Source organism: Mustela putorius, unplaced genomic scaffold (genome assembly GCF_011764305.1).
Source record: "Mustela putorius furo isolate JIRA1106 unplaced genomic scaffold, ASM1176430v1.1 tig00003974_pilon_pilon_pilon, whole genome shotgun sequence".
NCBI lineage: Eukaryota > Metazoa > Chordata > Mammalia > Carnivora > Mustelidae > Mustela > Mustela putorius.
Window position 1 is genome coordinate 15,491,500 of NW_025422117.1, and position 7,095 is coordinate 15,498,594.

A 7,095-nucleotide genomic window follows, 5' to 3' on the forward strand; every position below is an offset into this window, starting at 1 on the left:
TAAAAGCCTAATGGCTTACAAATCAAAATGATTTGGAATCAAATTGGAATCAAAATTATTGGAATCAAAATGAAACCATCAAATTATTATTTTCAAACTATAACTCAGTAATGTAATAATAATTTGACTACATAAAACCTCTAACCCACACCTTTATAAAGAGATATATCAGGGGCACCTGGGTGGCTCAGTTGGTTAAGCAACTGCCTTCAGCTCATGTCATGGTCCCAGAGCCCTGGGATCGAGTCCCACATCAGGCTCCCAGCTCCATGGGGAGTCTGCTTCTCCCTCTGACCTCCCCTCTCATGCTCTCTCTCTCACTCTGTCTCTCTCTCTCTCAAAATAAACAAACAAAAAATATTTTAAAATTTTAAAAAAGAGAGAGATATATCAGAACTATATTTTGTAAAGCATCCATAATACAGTCTGTCACCTCTTATGGAACTCTTTAGAGAATAATTTTTTCTTCTACTGACTGTATACAAAGTGGATCATCAGGAGAAAAACCCTGTTGTAGATACCAAATAGCTACAAACAAATTGTCTGTTAGTTGCAAAGAATGAGATTCAGTAACATTTTGTTTGTTTACTTACCAAAATACTTTTTGCCTCGTCAAATATATTTAATTATGTTTTAACTGGTTTGACTTCAAGTTCATGATCTCAAGATTAAAATTTTATTTGCTAAAAAATATCACGTCTTCCAAAGTTCACATGTTGCTTTGATAACACAAGATAGCTCTGGAGGATTCTGCCCTAAAATGTGAGATCCTGAAGGACATTGAACTTCTTTTTACTTTTTTTCTTTTTTAAGAATTTAAAATCTAATCCAAGATTCTTTCACTGAAATATGTCCAAGAGAAAAATAAATGTCTATGCAAATTTAGTAAGTTATTTATGTTTTATGATAGGTACATTTATGGAACAACCTTTTGAAGAAAGAACCAATTTGATGTATTTTGCCATCAACAGTTGAACTTTGGGTATAATGGATGAGTTTGTCAGTTTTAGAACTGTTTCACATGGACAAAACAAAGATTTTCTTGGAATCTATAGCTAAATATAAATAACAAAGTGTTTACTTTCTTGTAAGACAATAATACAGGCCAAATAGAATTTGGTCTAAGTTATTCAAAACGGGCACTATGAAAAATGAAATAGTTTTTGCTTCTTAAAAGGTTTTGTATATTAATGTTTTTTTTTTAAGATTTTATTTATTTATTTGACAGAGATCACAAGTAAGCAGAGAGGCAGCACAGAGAGAGGAGGAAGCAGGGTCCCTGCTGAGCAGAGAGCCCGATGTGGGGCTCGATCCCAGGGCCCTGGGATCATGACCTGAGTGGAAGGCAGAGGCTTTAACCCACTGAGCCACCCAGGCGCCCCTGTATATTAATGCTCTTAAGGAAAAACCACATTAACTAATGATCATAAGATTAAAGAAATGACTGATGATTGATTTTATTTCACTCAGGCAAACTGCTTTCTTCAGACTTAATTATTCATCTGGATCATGCAAATGATCATAAAATAAACCTAACTAACCATAAAAATAAAATGTATACTATACTTGGCTTCTCTTTCAAAAAATTATAATTTTTTTAATTTTATAAAGTGTCTTATATTGGTGAGGAATAACAATAACTCCAAAATAGTGGTGGTTCAACCACGCAAGTGTGTATTTTCTCACATAAAAGAAGACCAAGGTCAGAAAGTCGAGAACTGGTATGTCAACATTATGTAATCTCTGGACATCCAGGATCTACCATTTTTGGTGGATTGCTTCCAGTCTTAGGGTAACTTCATGATCCAGAATAGATGCTAGAGTCCTAGCCATCTCACTCACATGCCAGACAACAGAAAGAAGAATATAAGAAAGCAAAGTTAGTTTCCTATAAGGTCCCTTTAAAGGGTCTTCTTAGAAGTCTCCTCCACCACACCTGCGCTTTCACATCTAAATTGAATGGGTACAACAGTCCCAAACTGCCTGGGAATTATCATTTTTATTTGAAGTGGTCCTATGTTCTGCTAAAAATTGGCAGTCCGTTGGGAAGGAGAGATGGAGTATTGCATTGGCAACTGGCGCTCTCTCTCATGACTCTGCTGACAACTCATTAACTAAAAATAATTTGGAAGACTGAGGAAAGACAAGATCGAATTCTTGCTTCCCATTGTGAGAACATACTAACACACTCTAATGCAAAAGAGGAGGATGTTCTATTCTATGAAGCATGGAAGCAAGAGAAGTCACAGTGTCTGACACTGATCTTTTCATAAATAGATTACATGGGCCCCAAAGATGGCATCGGAGATAAGAATTTTTTTAGACTAGGATAGCTGGGATTCTCACAACACTGAGAAAATTAGGTGATAAGTCTTGGAATACAGTTTTTAAGCAACTGACAAAAAAGAGGGCAGAATGAGACTGAGTCAGTAGGTTTTCAGGGGTCAACTTAGATTTAAACACACACAAAAAAAGGTATGCTCATGCCTTCTATCTGCTGTGATTAATCCTTTTGTAGATCATCCCTGTTCAATCTAGGTATTTGGGAAAGGAGTAAGCCACAGTAAGACTTGCCTGGAAAGATCACATGACCTGCAAGCCACCACCTGCTTTTAACACCCACATCTCCTAACCTCTGCAGCTGTCCTGACCACTGGAAAGAAATAGAGTAGTATCTACACTCTCAATGCCTTAGAATTCTGAGGGCATCTGGGCATCAGTTAAGTGTTGGACTCTTGATTTTGGTTCAGGTTATGGTGTCCTGAGATCAAGCCCTGTATGGGGCTCCCCACTCAACAGGGAGTCTAATTGAGATTTTCTCTTTTCTTCTCCCTTTGCCTCTCCTCCTGCTCATGTTCTCTCTCTCTTTCTCTCAAATAAAAATAAATCTTTAAAAGCCCTGGAATTCTGGCTGACAGAACTGGGCTCATGCCCATTCTCCATGATAAGCTAGCTGGCAAACTTTTGTACAGTTAGCCACTTTAAGCCTTGATATACTCATCTGTAAAGCAGGGATGATGGTATTAATTGTACCTACCTTGTGTTTTGAGGATTAAGATCTTGGAATAGTGCTCTACACTTAGTGAATGCTCAATAAATAGTAGCTATGCTACACCTTGGAGTCACATTGGTGTATAGTGGAACCTCCTTACTAGCTAAAGAACTTAACACTACTAAGTCTTGACTTCTTCAGTATCTAGCACCTAGCAGATTGGAAATAAAATGTAATGACTTTTGTGATGATTACCATATGTATTTTATTCTGAAATTTGTGTATCTGAATGTGTATCAGGAAGCAGGTTATCTGGCTGAGTGTGTATAAAGAAGTATCAATTGCAGCAGAATCATTATGGAAGCTCAAGAACTTTGCAATTTGTATTCTGTCTTGATTCCTCTGCTTTCCCTAGACTATCCAAAGATGAGCAATTGCTTTTTCTCAATATGCATTCTGTAAATTCTCCTGCAAATTATTTAACAGCCAGTGTATTTTGTTATAATATGCCAATGAATTTATTTGATATATTTTCTCCTGTCTTTCTACTCTTCTCAAGTGATGATAAAATAAAATAAATTACTTCGAGAGCAGATATGCATTTGACTAAGTCATAAACCCATATATTATAAGGTCCCTGCCTTTTAGATCTGACACAAACTTTTTCTTTAAATGATAATACAGAATTTTTAAACAACTCTGGATGAGTAAGTTTATGATTTGATACCATTAGAATGGATAAAACTCATTGTATTTAAGCTCCATTCCCAAAAGGGATTATCTTTTATCTGCCAAATCTTAAAGACTACAGACTTTTGGATTCCAGAAATGAGTTCATTGAACTAAATATTTGGAAAGGGTGCAAATGCATTTTCCCAAAAAGGAAATAAATTTACCATAGGAAAATTAGCCAGGGAGGGAGAGAGACTACCCCTGGAACAAGCATGGTTGGATTTATACACAGTCCAATAACAGATGATGTATTTCATGCATTGTGGTAGTCAAAAAAGTACAGTCAGGCCAGTAATCTGTACATTAAGAGTGTTAAGCAATATTTTCAGGAAGCAGGTTATCTGGCTGAGTGTTGTTAGTTATTGACTCTCTTGCTTTCATTTTTCATGTGGGAAAAATGGCAGGTATTTCAAGACCAGTGGCATGTTTACATGGTAAAAATCCAGATATTAGGGAATTATTTGAATTATTTTGCAGATAAGTTATAAATCCAAAAGTTGAGTTATTTCAATACCAATGAAAGTCTACTCTATTTAGGACTGGAGTCTCAAGGTAAGATCTTTTCCTATTCACTAAGTAGAAAATCAGTAGCCTCTGGGTGACAGCTGATATTTCATACTAGTGCTGCTTTCTTACTACAATTTTAGGTTACCTTGACATCAGAAGATATTGTTCTCATAGCTCCAACTTTAAAATGATATACATATACTAGAATTATTTGGATTCAAATCATACTTTGTTCCCATAGATCTCTTCAATCCTATTCACGATATAAGTACTGCAAATGGAACACAGTAACTTAGAAACATAGCAGTTTTAGGTTTCAAATCTCAACACTACCACTAATTATGAGATTCTCCCATGCCCCACCCAACTGCTTCTTTCCTTTCCCCAAAGAAACTTTTCATCAAGCATAGATGATGGCCAGAAGCAGATATTTAAGAAAAATCTATTCATAGTGTATGTGTGTGTATAATTTTTCTAAGAAAAATGTTCACCATTATAATCCTTTATTAAGTAGATTGATGAACCAAAAAAGCATTTTCACAAATAAATATGATATCTTTCGTATAGTAGAAAGAACAATGGATCTAAGTTAAGAAAACTGTAGTTCAAAATGTGCTTCTAACTCTCACAGGATTGTGATCTTGGGCTAATCTCTCAGTTCCAGTTCTTTATTCATAATTAATTAAATCACTAAATTCCCAATATGTTCCAACAATGATCCTAGACTTAGCTGTGCAGAAGAGAGGTACAGGGACAAATTTCCTGTTCCTTTGCTTACAAGCACAAAGACAAGAAAGACAAGGGTGAGGAGTAGGCAGGAGATAGGAGAATGGGTCTAGTGTCCATGTGTGCCTAGAGACTAAATGAGGGATTCAGATTTCATGCCAAGTGTGATGAAAAGCCACTCAAATGCCCTGAGTGGAAAGTATTCTTAAAGAATCACTTTGGGGGAGCTCTGGATGCCTCAATAATTAAGCATCTGCCTTCTGCTCCAGTCATGATCCCAGTGTCCTGGGATCCAGTCCCATGCTGTGCTCCCTACTTGGTGGGGAGACTATTTCTCCCTCTACCCCAACTTTATCTCTCTCATTCTCTCTCTCTCTCTTTCAGATAAGTCAATAAAATCTTCAAGACAAAAAAAAAAAAAAAAAGAATTACTTTGGGTACTGTGTGAAGAATGGATTTTGGGGGTCCACAGTGGAGACAAGGAGATTGGGATTATAAAATAAAACATGTGTAAATGCAGTGTATACCTCATGTCAATCCTTAAGTTTGATAGAGATGAGAGTGAAGAATGAATTGAAGCAAAGAATTATTTCTTTGTCAATGAACTTGGCTGTTATCAAATACTTGTTTCTATTGTTTTATCACACTGTCCAAGGACCTTTCTATTCTTGGATCTCAGCTACTTAGCCAATGAAGGTATTAAATACCTCCTAAAGACTGGTCTTAAAATCCTGGCAGTGTTCAGGCCCTGTCCCTACAAGAAGATGACTCTGAACAGTTCTCCTAAATGAATATAATCCCTGAAATTTCTGCATTCTCCTCCTCACTGGGCTTGATCTTCCAACCAGTCAAAACTTGCATCCCCAACACCCAAATGCAACATAAAACAGAACCTGAAATAATTAGCTTTGATAAGACAAAAGATTGTAAAGATTTTTGCTTATTCAGGCAACAGAGTCTTGAGTCCATTTTCCAGTTTGGATTCATGTTATCCAAGTTGACTAAAAATCCCCAAGGGAGATTCTTTTAGAAATTATTAATTTGGGGGGGGGGCACCTGGGTGGCTCTGTTGGTTCAGCATCTGCCTTCAGCTCAGGTCATGATCCCAGGGTTCTGGGATGGAGTGCCATGTTGGGCTTTCTGCTCATCAGGGAGTATGCTTCTCCCTCTGTCTGTTGCTCTGTCTGCTCTCTCTGTGCTCTCGTTCTCTCTCTCTGTGTCAAATAAAGAAATAAAATCTTTTTTAAAAAATAAATTATTAATTTTAATGTCATAGGAAATGCCAAAATAGCTTTTCTCTTACTTAAAAAAAAAAAACCTAAAATATGAACAATTAAACTAAGTCCCTTTGACTACCACATCCAGTCTTAGTTTCTCTTCTAGGTTAACCACAAATAACAATTTTGGTTAGATATATAAATATGGGATTCATCCTAGATTTATATTTTAGAGATGAAGTATAAAGCTATGAAAGTAGATAAAATCTAGGAACAAGATTTAAAGAGAAATAAGAAGAGGGCCTTGGACCTACCTTTCAGGAAGTCCAGTGTTTGGAGGCTAGAGAAAGGAGAACATGTTACAGAGGACCCTGATAGTATCTTCCAGTGAAACAGAAGTTCAAGTCAGAGAGTCTTAGAGTCACTCATCATGTAAAATGGGTAATCTGAAATATGGATAGGCATTCCTGGAGCATCTAGGCAAGAGGGCTAAATAATAATTAACTCATGTGTGGACACTGATATGCATTCCTTTCAGTTCACAATGAATGTATTTTAGAAAGGCACATAGATTACACATCATGAAACAGCATAATTTTGGAATCAGACCCATGACTGTCAATCTTGGTCAAGTTCCTTGATATCTTGAAGTTCTAGTTTTACTGTGTGTTAAATGGACTAATCATCTTCATAGGTATATCTTAGAGATGGATTGTAAGACATATAAATTCCGGGCAGGTCTTTTCTTTGTTTTCTTCTCTCCATTAGGAACAAGATACGAAGTGGCGAGAGGATTACCCCTCTATATACTGGAAAGAGTAGCTCTGCAGATCCATGTTCGAGCTGGTTTGATTTTTAAAGATTTTGTTTGTCTATAAAAGAGCTTTAGAGAACTTACAATGTTTACTACTAGTAGATGTC